General features: G+C 46.7%; 1 protein-coding gene across 3 annotated transcripts in view; it reads right to left on the bottom strand.

The window, feature by feature from the left end:
• The window catches only part of OSR1 (odd-skipped related transciption factor 1), a 57,841-nt gene that overhangs the window by 6,908 nt on the left and 23,573 nt on the right, over nt 1-27,360 (bottom strand). The gene's annotated exons all lie outside the window — the stretch shown is intronic.

Here is a 27,360-nt window from a genome sequence, read left to right as displayed (position 1 = left end):
GCAAAGGCTGAGAACGTGCTGGGGAGAGACCGAGCTCAGACTCACTCATCCCTTAGCACCGAGCCGCCTACTTATTTTAATCCACCACCCTCCCTCCTCCTTTCTCCCTCCTCCCGGCCTCGGGATTCCACCCCTCCCTCCCCTGCCCCCCAACCCTGCCCCGCGCCTGCGCACTGAGAAACAAAGTTTTGCTGACCCGGGCAGCCGTCTTTGGCAGCTGCGCTCGCTGAGCCCCGGCCTCCCGGGACCTGCGTTCCCAGCTCGTCAGTCCCGTGCGACCCCCTCTGTGTGGTTAGGCCGCCCTCGAGGGCACCCCGATGGCGCTGGGAGAAACAGCCCCTAGCAGATGAGAGCCTGGGTCTCCGGGCGTTCCGAGGTCCTACTCCTGTGCGCCTAGGACACAGCCTGTGCCGAGTGGAGACGGGGTCGCCGGGGATCCTCGCTTGGGCTCAGCACACTCGGGCCCCTGGCAGAGTCTCCTCTTGTCCCAGAATCCCTTCCCAGAGTGGGAGGGTCCCGGGCGTGGAGCAGCCCCTAGACTTCCCAGCGTGCTTAGTCCCAGGACGGTAACCCAGACCTGGGTTATGAAGTTGGGTAGAAAGATCAGAGGCAGAGGCAGAGGCGGAGAGCCAGGGAAAGAGGTTTTTTTTGTAAAAAAAGTTATTTTCCTGGGGCCCAGACCGACTGGGATTCCACCCCAATGAACAGTCGCACCCTCTAATCACGCATTCATTTGTTTTGGAAGGATGGATGGGAGTTTGGAAAGCGGCACGAGGCACGTGAGACAAGCGGCAAAGTCGTCAGCTACAGGCCTCCCTCCGAGTCCAAGGAGCTGGGTCAGGTGGCGTTTGGGATCTAGGAGGGTCAGGGTCTTCGCTGGGAGAAATCCTGTTCTCGTGGCTTATGCCTTAGGGAGGGTGCCACTTACCCTCTTGACTGCTGACTGCTAGGAGCTGACCTTCAGCTGACCCCAGCCCTGCCTCCTCCCTGCCACCTCCCTGGAACACCCAGCCTTGGGTTTGGGAGAAGGTGCTGGTTGGGGGGGTGGGGGGTGGCAGGGAGGCTTGGAGAAGGGGTCCAGATTCACACACCGCACTCCTGGAGTTTGCCACACCACAGGGCTGTGCTGCTGGGTGCCTCTTCCTCCCCTGGGGGCTGAATCCTGGCTTTAGTGAGTCTGTAGCTTATCAGTCTTCTCTGGAGAGGAGCTGCCATGATGCTGAGCTTTGATCTGCTGGTCTGCTCTGACGTGTCTTAGGGTACCACTCCCTGATCTAGGACATAGTTGGAGGAGACCCTTGTCTCACCAGTAAGCCTTTAGAACAGAGCCTGGCCTCTGTGGCTGAAGCAGCAGGAGGAAGTCTTTGCATCAGGGATGGCACTCACGCCCTGCCACAGGTTCATGCTGGAGCCGGGACCCATATACGCGCTTGCAGCTGGAGCTGCCAGTGAGGGGCGGCATTCTGGCCAGGGTGAGGCCCCTTGAGAGCAGAAGGGGGCTGAGATCACTCCCTTCTTGGAGATTGCGAGGCAGCAAGTTCCAAGGGCAGGGGAGGGCCTGGGCTTAGGAGGGCATTCCTGGATTGTCCTGACTTCCACCTGGAGGGAGGGCACTTGCTTGGACCCGTCCTGGGTTCTCCAAGGAGACAAGGCTCTGGGGACCTCGGTTAGCAGTGGCAAAGGAATCCTAGAGGGAGGACTCCACAACAGGGCACCTGGCTGTCCAGACAGAATGTCCCCTAGAAAGAGGATATTCAGGTGGGATGAGCCTCCTGGGGTATACGAATCCCATCTCCTGCTCAAAACACCATACAGGACAATGGTGCTTCCTTCGTCTTCCCACTTGCCTTGTTCTGCATCAGGGCCATGGGCCGACATATCTCCATGACTGATAGGAAACTCAGAGTAGGGATCCCTAAGGAGCTGCTGTAGAGAGAGTCTTCAGGGATTGAATGAAAGGTCTGCGCGACCTGATTATTTAATAGGGCTTTGCCAGGGAATCTGGAAAACAGATCCTGATTTAGGTCAAATCCTGGCCCTTAGCCCATGTGGGGCAGGGAGGGGAAGCAAGGTTGGGGCTGGTCCCTCAGGGCCCAGCATCTTCAGGCTTTTCTTCCCAGAAGAGTCCTGGCCACCTGGCCTGGGGCCGGTCTGCAGGACAGGAAGAGATGCGCCTGTGTGAGACACCTGGCTTCCACATCGCCCCTCCTGTGTCCCACAGTGCACATCCCCAGAATCCGCGATAACGGAATTCAAGATCTGCTAGTTGCGGAAGTGTTTTGCATCCCCATCCAAGCTCCCAAGGGGGTGACCCCCAAACCATAGCCTCAGCGTCCCCTGGAGACCAACCAGGTTCTGGTTCCTGGGATGGCAGGAAGCCCAGGCGCTGAGAAGCACGGTGCTCCCACAGCGGAAACCCTCCCCCGCCTACTTAAGAGAAATCAATCAGGCCCTGGGCAGGAGGTCTAGGTGGCAGCCGGCGCCTGGACTGCGCTGGGAGGGACTGAAGAGGGCAGGACCCAGGACAGGTTAGGGCTATGAGGGTGATGGCTAGTGAAGTCCTATGCGTTTAGGACTCGCAAGGACGTCAGGTTTCACCTTTGGTAAACGTGGTGTGGAAGTCAGTGCAATCCCGCCGAGACCCAACCTTTCTAAGGCCGGTGAAGGCAGCAGCGAAAGTCCGGTCTGGACGCCCATCCCAGTTCTGGGCACCCCGCGCGGCTGCAGCCAGCAACCAGCAAGACTGGCGCAAACTCCCACAGGAGCTTTCTTGCGCTCCCGTCCCCAGCCTGCGGGGTGGAACCGCCAGTGCCCGAGGGGTCCTTCGGCCAGGACCTAGCAGCTTAGGGCAAGGGTTCCCGCGATAGAGATCAGGGCTCCAGGACGGGGTTACACCCCCCCCCCCAAGTGCCCCTGGGGTCCCGCAGGGAGAGATCGCCCAGCCCGCCAGGGTTACCCCCCCCCCCCAAGTGCCCCTGGGGTCCCGCAGGGAGAGATCGCCCAGCCCGCCAGAGCCTCCGGGCTACTGACCACACTGCGCCCAGTCCTGAAGTGAGCCCTCGCCTCTGCCTTTTCTTAGGCACATTTGGGGTGCTGACAGCTCTGCGGGTCTCCCCAGCCCCTCTCCTGACTCCTGTTTGCCGGGCAGGGAAAGTGCCCCAGCCTGTGTTTGGAGTGAAAATTGAGCAGTTTCCTTAAAATGAACTAGAACATGGTTTACATTGTTTCGGGGTCTTGTGGATTAAAAAGGAACCCCACCTTCCCCCACTTTCTAGCCACACAAAAATGATCTCATTTTTCCAAAACGGAATGTACTTCGCACTTGCGAGTTGTTGTTTTTTTTCTTCCAACGCAAGCTTTCCCGTGACTGCGCTGCGGACAATTGGGGGTCTGCTCATTAGACCCCCCTTTACGCGCGTCCTGAGGTTTCAAATAACCGGGAGATTTAGGTATCCCTCTGTAATCGTTTACATGATGGATTGTAATGGCTCAATAGTTCCTCTGGAACCATTACGATCAATCAGGTCAAAATCCAGCTTCGGGGGAGAGTTTTGAAGCGCAGGAGGTAGGTAACATGACATCCAGCCGCACTTGTGCAGATAACACGCCCTGATAACGCGCAAGCAACTCCAGGGTCTTAGGAGGAGAAATCCCAGGTGGACGCAAGAGCCGGTGTTTATCCAACAGCGGGACACAAGTTACAGTATCAAAACTGAAAGGGAAAGTGAGCTGTTTTTCCAGGCAGTTCCCGTTTCGTGAGTTCCTTAGGGGCACGCGAGTATCTTGTAACTATTTGGCACCTTAATCCATGTAACCGTACACACGTACACACGAATGCGTCTCCCCTTGGTTTATAAGAGTAGGTGTGAAGCACGAATCTGTGAATATGCGCGTGGAACTACCTGAACTCGGGGCACACTATCACCGAGAAAATAAAAGGATAAAGCCTGGTGTTTTGAGGAGCCCATGTCAAACGGGTGTGAAAGGCTTGGTGAGTTTTTACTCTTTGCCCAAATATGAGTTGTCAGAATTACTTTCAACACACAACAGAGCTGTGTTCTAAGATTATTGAACTTTTCCTCTATCCAAAGGTGAACATAAATGTGTTAGACACGGCGCCGGGTCTAACCAAACTGAGGATGATGAAGAAAAGTCCTTTGAACTGAATCGTGTGCAGTTAGGGTGAAACCCAGCGGATAGAACCTTACCACACCCGCGGCGCTAGGTTCTCGAAGGGCTACCTCGGCGGCGGGCGGCGCTGGAAAACTGAGCATTCGCGGTAATTAAACATTTCCAGACAAGGGAGGGTTATTATCTGCACAGCGATTTCCGATTTCCGGGCGAGAGGGCTCAGCGAGTCTGGCTGAGATGTTCCATCCAGAGATTCGGGGGCGCAATCCTAAAGAAAACGCGCCACCTGCTGGTGAGCAAGTGACATCTCCAGGGCTCCTTCCTCGACTTGTCTCAAACCCTGTCATCCCTATATAATCTCACCTTAAACAAAACAAAACAGAACAAATTAAAACAAAACCCCCACCACTGTCTTTTTTAAGTTACACAGCTCGCCTTTACTCGTGTAAAACTATGCACACCCTTGCCGTTCCAAAGAGTAAACCAAAGAGGGACCCTTTTTCTGTTCTGTTTTCCCTGCTCCAATCCAGATTGATGAGTTTTGGGGTTTTTTTCCTCCTCTTCTTTCTCTCTCTCTTTTTAGTCCGATATCCTTAGCAACGCTCTACCACCATTAGTTCTGGTCGTTGGAATAAAGGTGAGCCAGGATCTAACGTGAAACTTTTCTGCACTCTCTGAGCTGGGTTAGAGCGCCTGCCAGGTAACGCCCACAGGTGAGGATGGCCAGGCTCCTGCCTACTCGCTCCCTCCCAGCCATGGGCTGTCGGTACTGAGCCCCTCCGCGGATTCCCACTGGGCTCTCTGAAGAGCCATAGGGAAGGGCGGAGTCTCCTTCCGGATTTCCCTGGAACTCCTGATGCTTCCTCCCCCCTCCTTGCTCCCAGACCATTAGATTCCAGGTCCTTGGCTTTTTTCCTTCCTCGGATTCCCCCAGCGAATATTTTAGCTGGGCCCTCTCTTCTCCTTGGCATCAAAATTGCATTGCTAAAAATTTATTAATTTTTATTCGAGATGTCATTGACATGTAACATTGTGTAAGGTGTACAATGTCTTGGTTTGATACATTTATAGACTGCAATGAGATTGCCACCAGAGCACTAGCTAACACCTCTATCACTTCATAGAATTCTTTTCTTTTGTGTGTGTGGTGAGAACATTTAAGATGTAGTCTCTTAGCAACTTTGAAGTTTCTGACACAGCACTGCTGACTACAATCACTCTGCTGAGTATTAAATCTCCAGGATTTACTTATTTATCTACCAGTATTTGTTTGTAGTCTTAACCAACATCTCCCCATCACCCCTCCTCCCAGCTCCTGGCATCATTCTAATCTTTGCTTTTCAGGGTCAGGCAAAGCTGCATCTCTGAAGCTGTCTTTTCCATGTTATCAAAGCTCCAGCCTTCCAGACAGCAACCAGAAGGGAGAAGTCCTAGTGCTCTGTGGTCTGTCTTCTGCCTACAGAAGGGAGCAGGGTGGAGGGGACTCTCAGGGGCTTCAGCTGTGGTTCTACCCACCTTCCTTACAGCTGTGCCTCTACCCACCCCCCTTACAGCTGTTCCTCTACCCACTTCCCTTATAGCTGTTCCTAAACCCTCCTCCCTTACAGTGCCTCTACTACAGCTGTGCCTCTACCCTCCTTCCTTACAGCTGTGCCTCTACCCTCCTTCCTTACAGCTGTGCCTCTACCCTCCTTCCTTACAGCTGTGCCTCTACCCTCCTTCCTTACAGCTGTGCCTCTACCCTCCTTCCTTACAGCTGTGCCTCTACCCTCCTTCCTTACAGCTGTGCCTCTACCCTCCTTCCTTACAGCTGTGCCTCTACCCTCCTTCCTTACAGCTGTGCCTCTACCCTCCTTCCTTACAGCTGTGCCTCTACCCTCCTCCCTTACAGCTGTTCCTCTACCCTCCTCCCTTACAGCTGTGCCTCTATCTACCTCCCTTACAGCTGTGCCTCTATCTCCCTCCCTTACAACACTCCTTGCAGGCTCACTGGGAAGTACAGAGCTGCAACTGCACAATTTCTAGTCAGGAAGAAAACAGACGCTGAGATTTCTCCCAGCCACACTGCATCGACCAAGTTCTGGGCAAAGTGTCACATGTCCTCAGGATTTCCAAGACCCATGGTTAGCTCTTAGGCCACTCCTTGGAGCAAAAGCTTGAGACACACACAGATAAAAACAAGTGAGAGACTGAGGGAAGGTCAGACTCCCTGCCTCTGCTCCAGGCAATTCCAGGAAGCAGGGCTCTCCTGCCACCCATCACTCTCTTTGCCCCACTAAGAGGTAGGGTCTCCTAGTTCCTCATCCTGAGCTTGCAGGGAAGGGTGGAAAGGGAAGCGACCTGACCTAGACATTCCTAAGGACTACTAAGGTCACCAACCCTCCCTAAGTGATGGGAAATCAAGGGGTGCCTCACACTGATGTAGGAATCATGGTACTGACTGGATAGAAGGGGTCAGGAGTCACTGCGGCTTTAGTGTTTACTGCAGGGGGCTTCCTGAGCTCAGACTGTCACACTGAAGAAGTGCGAGGTCCCTGAAGTGGTGGCTGGACTGGGAGGGAAGTGATTGCCCCTGAGAATGTGGAAGGCATCTGGATGCCACTCTAATATATGGCGTTCGTCCACCAGGTGTGACAGAAACCCAAGCACCGGCTGTGGGGATATACAGGGTGGTGGAGAGGTTGGAATTGAGAACATTCTGCAATATCTGACCCTCGGGAAAACCCAGAGTGACCAGCAAGCTGGGAGAGACCCACCCCTGTGCTAGAACACCCCTCCGTCCTCTGATTTCTAGGAAGCTAGACTCAGGGGGAGCAGGAGTGGTGCTTGTGATCTGAGCCACATCACAGCGCAGTGGAAAGTTTGCTCGGAGCAGGAAACCACATTCCCCGTCTTAGCCAACTGCCAGGGCCAGGCGCCCTCCTCCCCGGTCTCAGCTGGACCTCGGTGTGGCCCTTAGGCTGCCAGCTCCCACCGCAGCTCCCTTTATTCCCAGGTGACTCCAGGCACATGCATTTGCCCACCAGGCCTCCGGTCCCTACACGAGGACCCTTTCTCTGAAAAGCATTCGCTGAAACACTTTGAACAAATCCAAATTTTTTTTTTTAAAAAAGGAAATATATTAGCATATGAGTTTTCACTTCAAAATGACTGCTGGTTTGGTTCTTTCCATATATTTGGGTATCCGTTGGCCTATCACATGTCCACAGTAAGGAGATGGAGAGATAACATAAAACAAAAGTATTATCGATGTATTCTAGATAGAGAATTTCTGGAATTGCGACTTGGTTTGCCAACAAAAAATGTAGTCTGCTCAAAGATTTCAGAAGATTTTCTAAAAAAGGATAAACTGTGGATTGCAGTGGGGCTTGTTCTTTCTTAATTTCCTGAGAAGGTAGCCAGGGGAGCTGCCAACGGCCACCAGGCCCCTGTGAATGGAAGACACTAGCCTAAGGCCCAGGCCCTGCACAGGCAGCAAAGCACTGGGAGCTTAGAACGCCACCACAGGAGGCTGCACAGGGCGTCTCAGCTTAGCCCCCCTGGTTCAAGGGCCACCCATGAGGACAGAGAGGGAAGGACCAAGCAGGCATCCCTCAGCTCAGCTTAAAGTTGGCCAGTTGGCCAATTCCTGTGGGGGTGGTAAGCGGCAGTTAACGTGTGGATGGTTTAGGAAGGCTCTTTTCAACGTCCTGTGCCACGGAGTTACTCTGCAAGCATGTCACAAGGCAGATTCCTGGGCCCTGGCCCCAGAGTTTCTGATTCTGGAGGCCTTCGGTGGGCCCTCAGGGTCTGCAGGTTTGAAGAGCCCCACAGAAGGCTCGGATGCCGGTAGTCTTTGGAGCAAATCCATATTGGGAACCATGACTCGGCCCCGGGGTGTCCAGGTCTTGCTCAGGAGAATTCCAAGGATTGAAAAGTTATCCCAAATCAAAAGAATGGCTCTTCATTAAAGCATTTTATACACTTAGGTAGGTGACTCTTCTTTATACACCCCTCCCCCCCTTTACTGTAAGAGTACTGTACCTGACCAAGCAGCAAAGCTGCCCCTGGAGTTAGGCCAGACAGAGGCCCAGGGGACGGGTGGCTTCAGGCACCTGGGAACTGCCTTTGGCCTTCGGAAGCTGATCACATTTGGGTTAAATCGAGGGAAAGGAGGCCTCTAAAGTCACCGGGTGAGCTTTCTTTTTTCCAACCCATAGTTTGTCCTGTGAGTATATCAGCAGCTGCCAGGAGAAGGAAGGCGCTGTGGGCTAGAGGAGGGTCCTTGGCTGCCCACTCCCCCTGCACGTGGGACTGCTGATGAATTACTCTCCACAGGAGCCGTCTAGCCAGCTGACAGGCAACACTCCCATAGCCCGTGATTCCTGTGTTCTTCAGGGTCAGGACATTAGGTGCTAGCCAGTAGTTATTATTATTTTTTTAACCTTTATTGTTTAAAGAATTACATATAGTATTACATGTGTCTCTAGTAGTTGCTTTTAATGCTTTCATTTTGACAGTGCTTTCCACTTTTGTTTTCATTAAAACTCATTTACATGTCCATTCATTTTTAAAGCTGTGTAAACTGTTTTATGAGTACTACCCATTTTAGTCACCTGTCATATGCATAAGTGGGGTAACACATATCAACGTGTCCATAAGATTTCCTGAAGTCAAGTGCATACAGGGCCCCTGGTTTGATGGGAAGGACCCACGGATTTCACTCACTAACGCCATCAGAGCGACTGTGGTAACGAAGGAGCCAAGTCCATTGAGCTAGCATGGCTCTGCTGTGGGTGCCTCCAGGAGGGGGCATCATTCCTGTTACTCTTGTTTTTATTAACAGAGAAGTGGGGTCCAGAGGCCTCCCAGACCGAGGTTCAGGAGTGCAGTTCTGGAAGCCAGTGGATGAAGCCTCAGACAGCGTAGCTAGACACGGGGCTCTGCAGGTCCCTCTCCTCTCCTGCGCTGTGGGCCCTGCACACCGGTGTGATCTCCCCGGATCCTCATGGCTAACTGAGCAGGTGGGTACCACGATGGTTCCCACTTTCTGTCTAAGGAGATTGGGCTTAGAAATGCCACATAACGTGTCTCAAAGACACATAGCTGGGTAAGTCTTAAATCCAGGTGACTTGATTCCAAAGCTCAAGTTCATAGCACAGACATCCTTGGTACTCTAAGTGTGGTCTACGGGCGGCATCAGTATCACCATACAGAAGCTTGGGGCCTGCCTCAGACCCACGGATTCAGAAGCAAAGCCAGCGTATTTTAGCAAGACCTGCCCCCAGATGTGTGCACGTGGATGCTTGCAACACACAATCCGATCCCCAGGTCCAGGCTCGAGGCCTGCTCAGGCCCTTTGCCGTGCACACAGCATTTCATCTCGGCTTCTAGAATGGAGAAGCAAGCTGCTGGATGTACAAAATCAAGTCAAAGGCCCATGGAGTAAATTTTTGAAAAACTGGAACAACCACAGGTGGCCTATGGACCCACAACCCCTGCTTGTCCCGGAAGTAAGCAGTGCGGGCTGGCTTTCCACATGGCCACTTCCTCTCCTGGCGCCAGAGGGTAGATGCCTGCGCAGAGCATCACGGAGCAGGTGAGCAGGGCACAGCTTCTCTGTCAGAAAAGGTGGCTTCAGAGCCTGTTCTGAAGATGGGGGGTGAGGGATGCAGCGAATGATGGTGCTTTGGGGACAATGGTATCTGCCTCTACCTCCCACTTTCTAGTTGGAGAGCCAATCAGAAGAGGTTCATAGGATCTTCTCTGGTGAAGCATGAACTGATGCAGTAACATATTGATGATACTGGCACATCAATAATGCATTGTTCATGTGTCATTTTAGCAGAGGTAACATTGTTAAATCCAAAAGGCATGCTAAGATTATGCAAAAGGCTGGTCTCTTACAAATCACAAAGTTCTTAAATATGTACTCTTTTTTTAGAAAATATATTTTATTGATTTTTTACAGAGAGGAAGGGAGAGGGATAGAGAGTTAAAAGCATCGATCAGCTGCCTCCTGCACACTCCCTACTGGGTATATGCCCACAACCAAGGTACATGCCCGCAACTAAGATACATGCCCTTGATTGGAATCGAACCTGGGACCCTTGAGTCTGCAGGCCAATGCTCTATCCATTGAGCCAAACCGGTTAGGGCTTTAATATGTACTCTTACTTACTTATCCTGCTCTCTGCCTAAGTGTCACTGCCGTATCATCCTCATCGACGCTCTGCTAACGAAAAGGAACCCAGTTTCAGCAGTGTTTTCCACCTTCCCCTCAGCACCTTCTTTGAGATCAGACGCAAGCGATGCCTCAGTTGAGGCCAATGGCTGTGTCGGTGTCAGCATGGGGGCGTGGGGCTGTGCACTGACTCTATTGTCTCCGTGTAGGTGTTGTCCTCTCCTGCAGGAGGCTGGGGCTCCCATCCCGGCCTGGTCGGACTCTCCCCCTTATTCTGAGGTTGGAGGGGATGCAAGAATCACCACATCAAGGGAGATGCATTTTAAGAGCAGGATCTGGAAGGAATCATGCTTAACCTGGGTGATTGGCATAGAAATGGCGGGGTTGCCTCTATTCCAAAAAGCACAAACACTAAACTCATGGAGGAACCTGAAACATATCATCTTTGACACCTCCATTGCTCAGATGAGAAACCTGAACCTCGAAATATGCTTTTCCCCCCCACAGACCACGAACGACGGCAACCCAGAGCTGGCTTTCCTGACATCTGGCGGGCGCTCACCACATTTTGCTCCCCGCTCTCCATTTCTGTGAGTTAGGTCTTAAAAACGAGGGGGTCTCCGGAGGGCCTCCCTTTGTTCTACATCTTCCGAGGACAAAGCCTGTGTTGGGCAATGATGTTCAGGGTGAGAGGCCTTCCACAAAGCCCGCGAGCACGCCGCCGTGTCCCAGCGCACCGACGCCGGGGCCTGGGGTTTGGATGATGGCTGCTCCGTGTAGCAGCTTTATGAAAACATTAAATGTCATTACTTATTTCTTCATGTCCAAAATGTATACTTCAACATTTTTTTCTCCGCAGACAAGTGTCACTTTTACTGCAATCTTCAGGCCAGATGTTCCTGGTATAAGTGGTAACAGCTGCATGCTGGCAGGAGTGTGGCTCCAGCCAAGTCACTTTCCAAAAGAGCCCGAGAGGAGAGCCGTCTCTGCGCAAACACTGGCCCGACAGAAGAAACCCATCCCGGCCCTCCCCAGCTGCGCGGGGAGCCTGGTGGAGGCTGGAACAGGGGCCCTTGGGTGGGCACATGGCCAAACCGCGGCTGCGTTCCCTCTTCCTCGGTGATGAGCTGGAGTCCCCGGGAAGGCGAGTGGCCCCTGCCTCCTTCCCCTCGGGCTCCCTTTCAAAGCACTGTTTGTAGTGCCATCACCCATTAGCCACATCCTCACTTGTCTCGGGACCAAGTCGTTTTCCTTGCTTTCTGTCACCCTTGCCAGAGCCTTCTATGATCTCAAGTTGACATTCTATTGTTTCTGAATCTTGCTCAAGTTGCAGCCGCCTGGTAGCATTTATCTCCTCCGTTCCCTTGGGTCTTGGTGAATTCCTCAGTAAGGTCCCATCTCAGCGTTTCCAGAAAATACAGGCACAATTTGCTTCCATCTTCAGCTAAGACTGGAGACTTGTCTCAGCCAGAGAATAGCTCTCGCCTTTGCAATTTGGGGTTCTTCTGATGAGGAGCCTGTTACCCAAGAATGTCATCCTGTTGAGGAAGGCTGAATTTATAAGACACACACATCCGTGGACAGACACACAGATATACACTTTGTTGACATTATACAACATAGCTATGGGTGGCTGCAGCATGCCTCCTCCAGGAGGTGGTGACTCATTCCTAGTTCTCACACCTTCAGATGGGAGTGAGGTCAGCGCTGGGCAGGAGAGAATCACTTCGGTGTTGCTAGAATCTGGCTAGACATGAACTCAAAGAATGGAAGACTTCCTGTGCCTGAGCTTTCAAGAAGCCAGTGGTGGCAGAGGTCATTTGGCCCAGGGTCTCCAGGAGTGGTCCTGTCATGGGATTCCATCCAGGGGTCATGGGTCTCAGCCCCATGAAGAAGCAGGTTCCACATAGAAAGAGCTGGACTTTCGGATCACGTGGAACTGGTTGCTCGTCCTGGCCTTGCCTCTTCCGTGCTATTGGGTCTTGGGCAAACCGGTCAACCACTGGAGACTTCTATGTTCTCCTCTGCAACATGGGATGACCCATGTTCTAGGGGGTTGTTGTGATTAATGAAGCAACATTTATAAAGCTCACGACACAAAGGGAATACTGATAAATGCTGTTTCTTTTTTCTGCTGGGACCAGAGAATGGTTTCACCACTTCTTGAGCTGCATGGTCTTTTTGGAGAATTTCTCCTCAAAATCAGGACAATTTCCAAACCTCATGCTGCAAGTATATATAGTCAGGCGATGCCATTATTACTCCAGCGTCGCTCGGTCTTTCTGTTAGACTGTGAAGAGGCGACATAAGAAGGAGACAGGAAAGCAGTTTGCCCGTCACTCAGCATCTCCAGGTGGTTCCGGTATCCAGCTTCTTTTTTTTCTCTCTCTCTTTTTTTTATTGCTTAAAGTATTACAAAGGGTATTACATATGTGTCCTTTTTTTTTTTACCCCGCCCTTGACAATCCCCTGGCCTCCCTTACCCCCCAGTGTCTTATGTCCATTGGTTATGCTTATATGCATGCATACAAGTCCTTCGGTTGATCTCTTACTCTTTTTAAAAAAATATTATAAGTATTACAAAGGGTATTACATATGTATCTTTTTTTTTCCCCGCCCTTGACAATCCCCTGGCCTCCCCTACCCCCCAGTGTCTTATGTCCATTGGTTTTGCTTATATGCATGCATACAAGTCCTTCGGTTGATCTCTTACCCCCTTCCCTCCTGCCCCCCAACCCTCCCCAGCCTTCCCGCTGCAGTTTGACAATCTGTTTGAGGCAGCTCTGCCTCTGTATCTATTATTGTTCAAGAGTTTGTAATGGTCTCTATTATCCATGAATGTGTGAGATCATGTGGTATTTTTCCTTCATTGACTGGCTTATTTCACTTAGCATAATGCTTTCCAGTTCCATCCATGCTGTTGCAAATGGTAAGAGTTCCTTCTTTTTTACAGCCGCATAGTATTCCATCGTGTAGATGTACCACAGTTTTCTAATCCATTCATCTACTGATGGGCACTTAGGCTGTTTCCAAATCTTAGCTATGGTGAATTGTGCTGCTATGAACATATGGGTGCACATATCCTTTCTGATTGGTGTTTTTGGTTTCTTGGGATATATTCCTAGAAGTGGGATCACAGGGTCAAATGGGAGTTCCATTTTTAGTTTTTTGAGGAAACTCCACAGTATCCAGCTTCTTAGGACTGCACCAGAAACAGCCCAGGTTCATGTCCTAGGAGGGTGCCACCACTAGCTGGCAGCTCCATCTTCTCAGAGGATTGAGATTTGCTCTGTGGATTTCTATGTCTGAGCTCCTGAGTCTTCCAGAAACAGAAGGGAAGTGATCCCTCCTCAGAGTGCTGAGCCCCAGCCCTGCAGGGTCTGTGCTCAGAGCTTCCAGGCTCTGATCACCCCAGCCTTTTCCCTGGTTTTCCCACCGCTGTTACCTCAGTGTGACTGCTGTGCTCCCACTGTGTTTTCTGAGCTCTCCCCGCCTCCTGCACACATTTTCTCTCCTCAGTTCTCTCTGTTGTAATGCCCAGCACGCTTTCTGTTTTCCTGCCTGGAACCTGACTGATTCAGGGACCACGTGTCCCCGTTGCTAGACTACCCTGATTCACACTGCTTTCCTGGCATCATATCTTATTTAGCATTTGTCCCAAACAAAATTGCCTTGGTTTCCATGAAAAATTGTAAGGCCGCTTTAGATACAGTTGTCCCCTCTAATGGGCCACAGGAGAAGGACTTCAAAAACCTGCATATATTAGGCTTCTTGCTGCATATTTTTAAAATTGCTCTTTGATCCAGAGCCATATCTGTATTCTCTACTTTGGAACAGGGCGTTCCCATCAACTGTTTAAAAATAATTAGCATTGGATTACAAAAACATCGCCCATAGCCCCTCCTTCTTGTAATTCTACAAATTACCCCATGAGTGGCTATCTTCGTGCTCCCTTCCTAGTCTGACCTTCTAGGGAAGTGATTTTTCCCAGTTCAAGTGCTTTCTATACAAAGACCTTACTTTTTTATTTTTTATTTTTGTTTAAAACCATAGTCTCACTTCCTATGCAATCCTACAATGAGTGGAATCAATGTTAACTCCATGTCTTTGATCAAAGCATTCTCTCCTCCTGGGATGGCCTTCTCTCTCTTTTCCACCTACTCACTGCATATTCTCTCTTCTGCTCATTTCACCATCTCTTTGAACCCCCTCCCTGCCTCCTAGCTTGCGCCTTCGCCTTCTTACAAACCCACTCCATGCAATTCTCTCACTCACTCTTGGCACTTAATCACTTCTTATTGGGCTTGGTATCTTTTATAATGGAGTCTTAATTATTATAACTTTAAATGCATCTTTAACTTGTTAACTTGATCAACTGGTAAGTCCCTTGATAAAACTGTCTATACTTTATTTTTTTTAAATATATTTAAATATATTTTTTATTTCAGATAGGAATGAAGAGGGAGAGATAGAAACATCAATGATGAGAGAGAATCATTGACTGGCTGCCTCCTGTATGCCCCCCACAGGGGATTGAGCCCTTAACTGGCCATGTGCCCTGACCAGGAAATTGAACCATGACCTCTTGTTTCATAGGTCGATGCTCACCATGAGCCATGCCGGTCGGGCTATATTTCATTTTTGAATCCTTCACAGCGCTTACCAATCTTTTCTGTTTGTTTCATTAGTAACATCGAACCTTTTTTATTTAGTCCCTTTTTGTCCATCCCTTTCTTGTGCCCCACAGGTACAAGGTTCTTCCCATACGATTGCCCACATTGTTTTCTCTGCTTGGAGCCCTTCTCCCCCTTCATCCTTCTCATCCCTCCAGAACCCTCTTGCAGAAGCTTCCTCCAATCCTCCAGGCTGAGCTCAGCACCCTTCCTCAATAGTACCTTCAGACCCTGTCCCGACTCTTATCATTGCACTTACCACGTTATACTGAAATCACCTCTTCTGTGTCTGTATCTTCGTTGGGCTTCCCCATAAGCTCCAAGGATAAATGATGTGTCTCGTGCACCTCTGTGCTCACAGGACGTAACACAATGCCTGTCCACATAGGAGCCACTTGATAAATGTGTGTTGACCTAAACTTAATACATTTCTGCTGAATGATTGAATGACATCGAGGCGGCAAATCCATGAGCTGCCATTTTTCTCCCCTAGACACATATTTATCTCCTTCTTCCCCTGCCAAAACCCCAACGATTGCTTCACTATGTTGTATAATCTTTCTGTCAGGTCTCTGACACACAAAACACATGTAATCATTCCATTATGAGGCCTGGCACAACGTTTAAGCTGAGTGTGCAGATTTATTAGATCTTGTACCAGGAAACCAGCGAGGCAGAGAGTTTAGGGGGATTTCCAAAGGGGATGTAAAATGTTCATGAGCCCTTGTATTTCAAGGCAATTCCATGCTCCTGTGGGGAGCTCAACTGTCCTTGCAGACGATGTTTCTCCATCTTCCTTTGAGATATGCAGCTCTGGACTGACATGTAGAAAACGGCAAGGGTCAAGGGCAGCGAGCAGCCTGCACATTCAGCGCCCATCATAGCCCCTCTAACGGCTAGAATGCCCTGCACGATTGGCTTACTGTTTCAGTGCAAAGCCAAGTTGCACACAGTGTACACATCCAGTCCCTTGAAAATGCACTTTGCACACTGGCTAGGTTGCCATGCTGATAGAATGATGAGCTCCTCTTCTTGGAAAGGAAAGATATTGGGTGCAAATGACAAGAGTGCCCAGTGGGTATTCTCACACTGGACGAGGGTTTGCTGTCTCTGTTGCCCTAGGAATATGTCCTTTCCGAATCCTCTCCAAACTTTAAAGCTCAAATGAAATTTCACCTCCTCTAAAATGCTTCATTACCATTTTGGCTTCTTGGACTCTCTCTTAAGTCTCTGGAGATGAATGGCTCTCAGTGTAGCACTTGATTGCATTGTCTTAAAAGGACAGTTTAGTGCAAAGAGCCCTGCACTAGAATTTATAAAGCTCACACACTGGTTCCAGGTCCCTTTGTGATGTTGGCTAAATCACTTCAAATCTGTGAGTTTTTCTCTGCTCCCTGCTCCTCCTCTTTTCTTCTCCTCCTTGTCCTGCACCTTCCTTATCTATAATATTGGACAAAATGTCCCAGCCATGCTGCCAGTTTTATGAGGAGGATCTAATGGCATGTATATAAAAACACTATGAAGACTGTAGAGTGTGTAAGAGTGAAGGGTAGTGATTGGAAAGTAAGGGTAGTCCATGTTTTTATTTCCTTGACCTTGGCTACCTTCAAGAAGGAGGTGGCAGAAGGAGGCAGGGGCTGGTTGCAAAAGACCAAAAAAAATTGGGAAGAATAAGTGAGTAGTCACAGCCAAAGCATTCAACATGAGGGCCCGAAACTAAAGGATGGCTCAACAGTAGGGTGACTAATTCCTGGGGGGAAAAACAGAAACTGCTGATTCTTTCATTTTCCCAATGTGCACTTAACAAACATCTCTGGGTACTGAATGCTGTGGAAGCCATGGGAGATGCAGTAGTGAAGAAGGTACAGCCCCTGTCCTTCCTAGAGTTTCTAAGTTCGTAGGGGAGACAGACTAGTGGACAGGCATGTAAATGCAGAGTGGTATTACAAACTGGGGAGCACTGGGTGTCACTGGAGGACACAGGAGAGCACCTAACTTCATCTTGGGAGTTCAAGGAAGGTCTTCCCGGACAAGGTGACATCAGAATCAGGAGCTGAGTTATATATTTAAATGCCATTTAACGAAGAAAAATCAACCAAAAAAATGAGTTCGCGTGTCACCTCTGACACTCATGTCATAGGTTGCCATCACTGACCTAGAGTCTCCAGGAAGGATGCTGTCTGCTGGGAGGGGTTGTAGTTGAAGATGCCAAAAGTGTGGGTTGGTGCCAGCTTGGGTGGCCTGAAGAACTGTGTGGTATGTGCACTTCCAGGACACCATCTCTCAGGGATGTTTTGGTCAAGTGAAATGGACTGGGGAACATCAGGAACGAATAGGGGCAGTATGGGACCTCAATGGGAGCTCAAAGTAAGAGCAATGCTTGTCAGAGTTGGGCAGAGGACTCCTTTGAAGAACTTCAAACCACTTCCAGATGACAGAGGAATGAGGTCTGAGCAGCAATTGGTAAGACAGTGGATATTGGATAGGAACAGGGTTATTTCTGGGGGAGTTTTATACTCTAAACATGAGTAATTCTTTGAATTCTGACTGTTTCTTAATTGATTCTTTTTTTTTTAAATCCTCAGCCAAGGATATTTTCCCATTGATTTTAGTGAGAGTGGGAGAGAGAGGGAAAGACAGAGAGAAACACTGATGTTAGAGAACACATTGATTGGTTACCTCCTGCATGGGCCCTGACCAGGGTCTGGGCCTACAACCAAGGTACATGCCCTTGAGTGGAATTGAACCTGGAACCCTTAGGTCTACAGGCCAATGTACTATCCACTGAACAAGACTGTTTTGATTGATTCTTATTTTCCCAAATGGACTTAAACTTCTCTGATGGCAGGGAGTCTCTTTGCTTCCCAGACACACACCATCCCCCAAGGCGGAGCTTACTAAATGCTGCATAACTCATAGACAGAGCCACTAGGTCTCAGGTAGCATTGTTACCTAAAATGTTTACTGATCTCTTTAAGGGGGAAAAGTCTCCCTCTTCAAAATAGTCTAGAACTCTATAGAGGATGTATAAGATATGCAGTACCGTTAAACAGCCAACTTCTACAATAAGGAGTAAAATTAAACAAACCTACAAATCCATCACAAAATAACTCTTCGTTTAAGTGAGAACTTGTGCCTCATCACATGTTGTCTAAACCTGGGTCCATATATCATGAGCAGAAATTCAAACAAACTCATAAGAAAGTTAAATACATAATTTGTGGGATAAGTATTAACTATTTTAACAAAGGAAGAAGCATTTAACTAAAGTAAGGGATTACACTCAATGACATAAACTAAACAAACCCTAATTTTATGTTTTTTCCTACCAAAATAAAGCTTTAGCTATATAGATGTAGGAAACATATGCCACTTAAAAATATTGTGGCCACTGATTCTATTTTATTCATCAGTTTATTTTGTTCATATGTGTAATCTAATGAACAAAATAAGCTGATGAGTAAAACAGAACTAGTGGCATAAAAACATGGAACAGACTGATGAATCTTAGAGGGAAGGGGGGTGGGCAGAGATTAACAAAAGAACTTATATGCATATATGCATTGCCCATGGACACAGACAATACTGTGGTGAAGGAATGGGGCAGGTAGAGGTGGGTAATGGGGGAAAAGGGAGGACATCTGTAATACTCTCAACAATAGAGATAAAAAAGAAAATATCATGACCATATATTTTAAAATTATTTTCTTATTTTTAATATGGCTATATTTTAAAGTCCCCATTTATAACAAGAACATTGAGATGAGACTTCTATTCCATTTCTTCTAGATATTATAAATTTTAAAAAATTGAAGCCACTCTCCAGGTAACTCTGCTTTATATTTAGCAGAAAAAAATTATTTTGGAAAATTAAATCGAGGGCCACAGTATGGAAAATGTTACCAATTCAAATCCTTATGTTTGTGTTCAAAAAAGAAAATCAAAGACTTTGAATTCTGTGTGAGTCTCAGAGTATAGCTAAGTGCCTCCAAGATCACATCTGGGCACTTAAATTTTAAGAGCACAAAAAGAAGTTATGTGGAAATTTTTCTAAATGCAATAATAGATCCTTGGTTTCCAAGGAGTGATCTCTGTTCAGCGCAGGTAGACACTTACTGAGAACTGGGAATGATGGGCTATAAACATCACGCTCTTGACCCCCTCCTGGGAGCTCACTCAGGTCTACACTGCACCACTGCGGCCAAGAGAGCAAGCTGCATGTGAGAAATGGGACTCTGGTCCCCAATGGCCAAGGTCAGGCAGTGCCCCTCTGTTCTGACATGGGCTGTTCCTTGACCATGTGCCTTGTTTGCTCTCCTGTATTACTGACCTCAATCTCTGTTGACTGCCCTCTGCTCACCAGAGCTGATTTTAGTGAGTCAATCCTGAAGCTGGCCTGCGTGCACTCCTCTCCCTGCTCTGTGAGCTCTCACAGGCTCTGATAAACTTAGCAGCAGCTCCCTCTGCTGGAGGGTCCCAGCGCTTCCTGACAGTGCAGTGCCCCCTCTTAGGTGGGAATCTGGAATACTGTTTTGTCAAGAAAAAGCTGAATTATAGACCTTCCCAGTTTCCTGTCGTTTCTACGTAATAACATGGATACTGCCCCACAGCAGCCTGAAATTGAGTAGCCTCCAAGATCACTTAGCTACAGAGAGCTTTGCTAAATGAAAATTCCCAGGACACCAGGCTTTGCCAGGACCCTTGAGATTTTATTAAGCCCCTAATTTTATAGTATAGAAGACTGAGACCAAGAGAGATAAATTTTCTAAAGTTAGGATGCTAGAGACTGGCTGAGCAGCCACCGGAATCCTCGTCTGGGTGGTTCCCTGCCCAGTGTTCTCTCTGCTCTACAAGGCTGTACTGTGGTAGAGTTGTTACCTTAAGAACATCATCAAACCAACTTTGAATGTTCTTAATGAGCAAGGTACTGGTTAAAATGTGACTTTTTTCATGGATCTGAGTACTGTTTTGTGGTCTCTCCACTGGGTAATTTTCTTGGATGGATGTTCTGTCTTTGAACAGGTGGAGAGATGGGTGACTGATGTCCAGGTTGGGGAAGAAGCACCTCAAGGTATTGCTTCTGTAAAACCACAGTAGGCAGGAAGCTCAAGCTTATTTTTAACCTCCTCCCCTTTTTAAATAACTATATTTGCATTTCTAATACGTGAAATGGTTAATTCTGTAGAAGGAGAGTCAGAGACGGTACCTAATCCCAGCTTGATGCAATTACTTTAACATGAATTTAAAATAAAATTAAAGTTAACAGTTTAAACTGATGTTTGAGGGGTTTTAAAAGATTTAGTTTCCTTTGGAACCACTGTGTTATTTGATCTAGTACAATCTTTTTGAGCTCCATGCATAACATCTTTACCCAAGTACCATTACTACTAGATTGTGCCCATAGGTTGAGTTACAAATGTCTAAAAATCTTAAAATTATTAAGCTCAGATTAGGGTGTTCAAAGACTACAGTGTTATTTTAGTCTCCTGCCATATCCTCCATTTACTATAAACTTGTTATATTGGCATTCAAATAAAATGTCATAAAGCAAGTATGTAAGGAGGTGTTTGGGGTTTGTTTCAGGCTTCTTCGAGCCAAGTTTGCATGGCAACCAAGATGTATAACAGAAACATTCAAATGGTCTTCATAAAAAGAAATGCTGAGCAGAGCTCAAGAGCAGGACAACATCTAAGTTGGGGCAGACTCTCAAAGCTGGTCAGAGCAATGACTGAAAGTCCAGATAGGGGCAGCATGCCACCCAACATTGTCTCAATGGTACTCCGAGTTTCCTCTCCCTGTAGTCACCAAGTGTTAATGAACCAGAGGCCAAACCCCTAGCGATGCAGCTGCATGGAATTTACAGATGTTACCATTGGAAGGACCTTTGACGTCATTTTAACCAAACTCCTTGTTTTATAGGTAAAAGTGGAGAACCAGAGTTATGATTTGTTCACAGACTCAGAGGTCAGCTTATATACTTGTAGCAGAAGAGCATGAGTACGTTCTCACCCATGTTCTCTGCTTCAGTGAATTCTCTTTTGCTCCCCCCAATTCAACATACATGCCAACTGTTCTGAGTTAGAATGAAAGAAAGCAAGTGTGATGCAAGAGGCTTACACTGGGACATTGCCTACACAGTTCTCACAGGGAAGGTCTTTCTGGGCTTCTCTGATCAAACTGCCCAGCAGACTCCCAAGAAGACCTCCCTGAGGAAAGCGAGGGTGCTTTGCTTCTACTATGGGGAAGGGATTCGTCAGAGCCGAATTAACCCGCCTGCCACCACGAGGAAGGGAGAAGCTCTCCTTTGAAGTCCCTTGTGGACTGAAACCCAGATGAAGGGGACAAGAGCAGGTACCTGGAACGAGGCCGCCCCAGAGCAGGGTGAGGTGAGATTCACGAATTGGGAACTTATAAAAAAAGCTTTAGCACAGAAAAGTTTTAGGGGGAGTAAAACTACTGTTTGATACTATGGTAGTGGATACATGTCATTATACATTTGTCCAAACCCATAGAAGATACAATGCCAAGAGTGACCCCTCATGTGAACTATGGACTCTGGGTGAGGATGCGTCAATGTAGGTCCGTCAGCTGCATCAACGGTACCACTCTGACTGCGTCCAGAATCCAGGAGGTAGAAAGCTGGGAGTTGTCATCTTTCCAACACACACACCCAATGCTATTTGTAAATTCCCTTAATAAACTCTTAATGTAACAATAACAACAAAGCTTCAATCGATCAGTAACCACGAAATATGATGCAGCCTACGAGGAGAGCGCCAGAACTGTCCATCTGTTTCTAAGCAGCTCCATGGTTTCTCCTCATAGCAGTTCTAAGGAATGAACTCACAGAGGTGTGTCTGACCTTTGCAAAGAAGGCCCACGGTTATAAACTATGCCAGTAAACTATGCAAGATTGTATAACTTAAGGAAAATACTAAGGAGACCAATTAGACCATGGATCCAATCAGCTATGTTAGTAATATATATATGATATTTCACCTCTGATGGACTCATATGCCTCTCACTTGATTCTGAGTTTGGAAACCTGAATTCTACCACTTACATTTTAAAATATAGAGTTCTAGTACATTTCTTTGGCAGCCTTCATAGTGAGGAGGAAAAGGCTTCGCAATCATTTCTCTAGTCTAGATAAAGATTTCAAAGCTCAGGGGAGATTTAAAAAAAGTTGGAGTGGATTAGGAGTGGGAATTGTATATTTCTGAAAACGGACACTTTGTGGGTGGCGGTGGAAGGTGACTCTGATAATGGAGAGGACCTCTATCCATGCCCACTCCTTTTCTTGGGTAGATTTTGGGGAAGGAACAAGATTTAGGGTGGGAGTAGTTGGTAGATCTAGGTAGATGAATCTGAGCTAAACTCCTACATCTGCCCGGAGTGGCGCAGTAGTAATATCAGCATATTTTGTATCCTATCACTGGGCTCAGCATGAATTTGGCAGAGAGAACCAGCACACTGGCACAATCCAGTCTACATGGATCCATGACTGTGTCTTGGGGATGCCGACATGACAAACAGACAAACCTGGACAGACAACATCCCCATCTTCCTCATATTTTGACATGTGTAAGCACCCCCGCCCCATTCTGCATAGACCAGGGGAAAGGAACACAGGCAGTGAATTGATTGAATTATGTTCCTATCACCCAGCAAAATGGGGCTTCATAAGAGAAAGTATTTAGTTACTGGAAAAATTAAACTAGGCATAGTTTTGGCACACCTGGTTTGCAAACTCCTTTTGTCATCTATGCAGACTTACCTGGGATTTCTAAAAATCCTCAAGCAGTGCTTATATCTCTGCCACAGACGATCCTAACCCTACGCTAGAACGAGAACCCAGTCATCTAGAGTTGTAGCCACGCTTCTTTCAGAAGATTGGTGCATAGAGATAGAGACAGGTCAGGTCTCAGAAGCCTGGACCAGTTTCAGAGAGAGCAGTGGGCCACCGATGAGAACAATTCTGAAAGCATCTACACATTTTCCTAGGCTGATACAATATTGTTAACTGCAGAAAAGGGACGGGATGCAGCTTTGTTAAAAATTATTCTCAGACACTGAATCGCAAACAGTGGAAGCTTTTCCTGGAGAGGGAAGGATGGTTTTGGAGGGACGGTCAGCAGGACCCAGCAACCAGCCTGCCCCTCGTCGGCTCCCCATCACCCTAGTTTCTAAACGGTTGTTCAGTGACATCCGCCTCCCTCTTTACTCTTAGCTTGTTAAGAGCCCCGAGTAACTACACCTAATCATGAAGCTGCAAACACAGATGCTCTGCAAGAAAATGGAGTGGAAGCCCTCTTAACTGACCAGTTTAGTGAACACCCTGCATTTCCAGTTTTTATTTGTATTCACCAACCTTTGACTATGGAAGATTTGAAACATGTTCACACATAAACAGAAAAATATAATGAACCCCCAAGTCTCCCAGAAGTAGGATTGCTGAGTCAAAGGGTTTGTACTTATATTAGTACATATATAATTATGCTAGGTGTTACCAATTCCTCCTCTCTACAGGGGGGAGGGCACAGTAGAGGGTGGGGAGGTGGAAAGATGTATAATTTGCATTCCTACCACCAGATGAGAGTCTAGTTCCCCACAGCCTCAACAACATCATATGTTGTCAACACATATGGTATATCCCTGCAATTTGAAACTGTATTTTCTTATGAGTGAGGTTGAATAATTTTCATTACAAGCCATTTGCATTTTTTTTCTGTGAACTGTGTGTTCATATTTCTAGACCATTTTTTCTATAGGGTTGTTAATATTTTAATTCTCTTTTTAAGGTATCCTTTGTGTACTCGGTTAATTAATATAAAACTGCCATTTTTGAACATCAACAAATGAAGAGTTTTGCATGGTTGAACTCAACATTAGGTATATCATTCTTATGTATTATCAGTTGCCAATATTTGTTCCTTGGTTTTTAATTATTTCTGTCATGCAATTAAAAAAATTTAAGTAATGCAATTAACTTTTTTCTTTATTGCTTATTGCTGTTGGAGTTTTAGTCCTAGCTAGCAAAGTTTCCCCCAGGGATGCAGTATGAGAAATTTATCCATCTCTCCTTCTAGTACTTGTTGTGGTTTCACTAAATATTTTTCATTTTAAATGCCTGTTTATTTAAGACACTATCCTGATCATTTATCCTAGCATACAGGGTGAGGATTACATCCAGTTTTATTTCTCCCTGTGGCTCTCCAGTTATCTCACCCCCTTTTCTTCCTCTGGTCTTTAGGGTACAGAAAAGCCATCTGAACTATACCTTCCAGGGGGAAAATTATTTCTCAGCCTAGATGGGAAGGGACTTGAGAGAGTTTTCTCACATTGTATCAACACAAAGAGAAGAAGGATTGGAGGGAGCTGCTCATCTCAGCATGACAAGGGCTGGAGAAAGTGCATCCATTGTAGAAAGAGAAGATGATAAAGTTGATGGTAACAGATGAGCGATGAAAGGGCTATCACATGCAAAACACAGACAAATGATCCAGTCAAGATGATCTCAGAGATGAGATGTTCAAACAACAGAGCAAGATGAAGTTTGTGGAGTTGAAAACAAACCAAGGACCAAAGCACCACTCAACATTAATTAATTATATTTTCTATATCACAGAAACTATAATTAATTAGAAACAGATTGCAACAGTTAAACGGAATCACTGGCACAAAGAAGGGTTTAAAATTATCTTAATGAATATGAAGGGGGGAAAGATTAAGATATTAAAATAATTAGAAAAGGGGTGATACAATGTAACCTAAAGGTGACTGGAGTCTCTCAAGTGAAGAATTCAGGCCTGGCTGGTATGGCTGAGTGCCTGAGCATGGACCCATTAACCAGGAGGTCACAGTTCAGGGCACAGGCCCAGGTTTGTCTCTCTCTCCCTCTCCCTTCCTTCTCTGAAATAAAATACTTCGTAAATTTTTTTTCAGTAAATGAAACAATGTATACTGAAGTCCTAATAAAGAAAAAATTCAAGGGGTTAAGGAAATACTGAGTCTGTTGATTGAAAAACCACACTATTTGCAAAGAAAAATGGATACTACAGATCAATTGAATTTATGCCATAGTCGTCTTAGGTGATGGATTTCAAGGAAACATTAAACCCTGAAACCATAAAATGACAAAATTAAGACAAAATATGTATATATGTATGTTATATTAATTATATGAATACATGTATACAGAACAAACTAATTTATTAAAAGTTTTATAGATTGGGTCACAGAAACTAAATTGAAACACATATTGAATATAAGTGAAGCCCCTAAAACATAACAGAAATATTAAAAGTAAAAAGATTAAAAAGCACATGGAAACCCTACAGCCAAGTTATAGAGGACTTCTTCCATTTTTTTTTTAATCATAAACCCTTTATTGTGTCTGGTAACAAATATGTTCTTTATTTATTTCATTATTCTCCCTGGTTTTGTCTATACAACCAAGATGGGAAGGGACCTGAGAGAGTTTCCTCACATTGTATCAACACAAAGAGAAGAAGGGTTGTACAGTTTCATTATTTTTAAATTTAGATTTACTCCTGTGTATATTGTGAAACATGGATCCAGATTTTTAAAAATCTTTTTACAAATGATTCTCCAGTTTTCCCAGCATCATGAGATTAAAAAGTTCATCTTTGCCCCAGTGACCCAGGAACCACTGTCATTATTTTCTAGATTAATATATGTAGTTCCATCTATTTCTGACTTTCTGTTCCAACATGGGTCCCATTGGGTTAAGATCAAGGTTTTGGTGGGGCTGTATTTCCTTGTGGAGGTTCTTGGAGAAAACGTATTTCCTTCCCTTTTCCAGATTCTAGAGGCCACTTACACTCCTTGGCTTGTAGCCCCTCCTCTATCTTCAAAGCCATCACTCCCACCTTTGGTTCTGCCAGCTCCTTTTTCTGGCTGATGCTTTCACCTCCCTGTTCTGAGGACCCTTGTGATGACATGGGGCCCACCCAGATCACTCAGCATAAGTTTCTCCCTTAATAGTCCTTAATTTAGCTACATCTGCAAAGTCCCTTGTGTCGTGTAAGAAGACATATTCACAGGTTGTGGGAATTAGAATGTGGACATCTTTGGGGGGCATTATTCTGTTTTCTGCAAAGTCCCTTGTGTCGTGTAAGAAGACATATTCATAGGTTGTGGGAATTAGAAATGTTTCCCACATTTCTCATTTTCACTTTCTCCTATCACTTCCTAGTTGTGGGAATATCTTAGGCAAAGTATGTTTGTTTGTTTGTTTTTATTAATTTCAGAGAGGAAGGGAGAGGGAAAGATAGAAACATTAATGATAAGAGAGAATTATTGATCGGTTGCCTCCTGCACGCCCCCTACTGGGGATTGAGCCTGTAACCCAGGCATGTTCCCTTGACTGGAATCAAACCTGGGACCCTTCAGTCTGCAGGCCAACACTCTATCCACTGAGCCAAACCAACTAGTGCAAGGTGAAGTGTATTTAGATGGCTCCTGGAAGCAACGCTTGGAAGAGAGCTCAGACTTGAGTCTGATGAGCTGGCTTTGAGCCCTGACTCTGCCTCACTAGCTGGGTGACCGTGTGGAAATAAATGTTTTAAGCACCATTTTCTTCACCTATAAAATTTTTAGATAATAACAGTGTCTACTTCTTAATATTGCTGAAGGAAATAAATGAGTTGAAAATGTCACCTATTTAGGTCAGTGCCTGGTACACAGCAAGCACTCAATATCTGTTAGCTGTGGTCTACCCACACTTCAATTCAAAAACCAAAATACTTTTTTTAAAATTGATTTTTATTTTCTAAATACTTTAAAATATATATATTTTATTGATTTTTTACAGAGAGGAAGGGAGAGGGATAGAGAGTTAGAAACATCGATGAGGCAGAAACATTGATCAGCTGCCTCCTGCATATCGGCTACTTGGGATGTGCCCGCAACCAAGGTACATGCCCTTGACTGGAATCAAACCTGGGACCCTTCAGTCCGCAGGCCAATGCTCTATCCACTGAGCCAAACCGGGGGCCCAAAATACTTTTTAATGGTGCTGCATTAATATCCTATTTAACTTGTTTGAGCATTCTTGGGTTTCGAATAAGTAAACCAATCTTTTGGTAACCCTAACTGGCCCCTGGATTTACCAAGAAAATAAAAAAGGATACACCATCCAGGAAGCCATTTATCAACACAGACACAGAAGCACCTCCAGGGTCCCACCTCCACGAGTGTCACAAGTGATTCCAACAGAGACAGTGGTGAGCTCTGCTGTTGGTTTTTTTTCCTCATATATTTGTATTGATTTCAGAGAGGAAGGGAAAGGAAGAGAGAGATAGAAACATCAATGATGAGAGAGAATCATTGATCAGCTGCCTCCTGCATGCCCCACTGGGGATCGAGCCC

The sequence above is a fragment of the Myotis brandtii genome, unplaced genomic scaffold (assembly GCF_000412655.1).
Source record: "Myotis brandtii unplaced genomic scaffold, ASM41265v1 scaffold454, whole genome shotgun sequence".
Taxonomy (NCBI): domain Eukaryota; kingdom Metazoa; phylum Chordata; class Mammalia; order Chiroptera; family Vespertilionidae; genus Myotis; species Myotis brandtii.
The sequence above is the reverse complement of the archived record's forward strand: the minus strand, read 5'-3'. Positions and strand labels throughout refer to the sequence as shown.